At 39.3% G+C, this 1,394-nt stretch overlaps 1 long non-coding RNA gene across 1 annotated transcript; it reads left to right on the top strand.

Annotated features, from left to right (window-relative positions):
• Positions 1–395: 395 nt before the first annotated feature.
• On the top strand, positions 396–990 carry LOC121815053. The gene is made up of 2 exons (XR_006054752.1): positions 396–882; positions 943–990. It is a non-coding gene; the product is annotated as an uncharacterized LOC121815053 (long non-coding RNA).
• The last annotated feature ends 404 nt before the right edge of the window (positions 991–1,394 follow it).

The raw sequence follows: 1,394 nt of genomic DNA, 5'->3' as shown, positions 1-1,394 counted from the left end.
GTGTGTGTGTGTGTGTGTGTGTGTGTGTGTGTGTGTGTGTGTGTGTGTGTGTGTGTGTGTGTGTGTGTGTGTGTGTGTGTGAACAGTCATGTTGTGGGAACATAAATCTGGTTACACACTCTCGTATTTGAGGAAAAAAAGTCGCCAAATGCAAATCATTTAGTTTCCAGTGTTTTTAAGGTGAGGGTCACAGCTCTGAGTGGAAACACGACTGTGTAGTCGTGTTTAGTCATGTCTGCAGTTTCAGCAGTGGGGGAACACACACCAAGGTTATTATCGTTAACGAAAACTAACGAAATAACGAAAACTAGAAGTGAAAAGACATTTTCGTTAACGGAAATAAAAATAAAAACAAAAAAAGGAAAACTAACTAAAACTAGAAAAATTTGCATTTCCTGCGAAAATGCTGTGTGGATGCCTTAATGCTGAAGATGTCGGCTGAAAAAAGCAGAAAAGGTTGAAAAAAAAAAGTTGCCCTGAGCAGGATTCTAACCTGGCCCTTCTGGTACTCAAGGCAGGCACACATCTCACTGCGCCACAGTCTCTCTCACAAAGAAGAGGTGGAGAGACTGACAATTGTGCTGAAATGAGCAGAAGCTGCGGAGAATTGGGCTGATAAGAGGTGGAAAGGCTGAAAATTTTACAGAAGAGGTGACTAAGTAGAATTTCTGCTGAAAAGAGATGAAAATTCTGCTGAAAAGAGTTTAATCAGCAGAATTTCTACTGAAAAGAGTTGAATGAGCAGAATTTCTACTGAAAAGAGTTTAATCAGCACAATTTCTACTGAAAAGAGTTTAATCAGCACAATTTCTACTGAAAAGAGTTCAATCAGCACAATTTCTACTGAAAAGAGTTTAATCAGCAGAATTTCTACTGAAAAGAGTTGAATGAGCAGAATTCTCCTGAAAAGAGTTTAATCAGCAGAATTTCTACTGAAAAGAGTTGAATGAGCAGAATTCTCCTGAAAAGAGGTTTTTGCTGAAAATAGCAATTTTTTAAAGTTTGAACGGTGAAAATCGGATGAAAACTGTGGGAGTAGTTAACTGCCAAAAAGTGTACGGAAGCAACTGGAATATAGTGGAATAAAGAATAAAGAGAAACAGGATCTCAATTGTGTGGATGCCATCCACACAATTAACTGAATTTATAGCAAAATGTATTTAGTTTCATTGATGTGTGCGTGTCCTACAATAGCCGAGGGTGAAAATGAAGTTTAGTTCCCAGATTTTTCTCTTGCTGTGTCTCATTATGCCAGCAGGTGGCAGCACGTTAGTCGAGTCGTCTGTGTTGCTCCGTCCACGCGCAGAATCATGTCAGGAAAAGTCGGGAGAAAGCGCCAGAGTCCAATTTGGGATTACTTTGAATATGACTGTGTTTTGGATAAAGCAAGTGTC

Source organism: Haplochromis burtoni, unplaced genomic scaffold, assembly GCF_018398535.1.
Source record: "Haplochromis burtoni strain Fernald_Lab_line unplaced genomic scaffold, NCSU_Asbu1 Contig_123, whole genome shotgun sequence".
In the NCBI taxonomy this organism is placed as follows: Eukaryota; Metazoa; Chordata; class Actinopteri; order Cichliformes; family Cichlidae; genus Haplochromis; species Haplochromis burtoni.
This window is presented reverse-complemented; position numbering and strand designations above follow the sequence as displayed.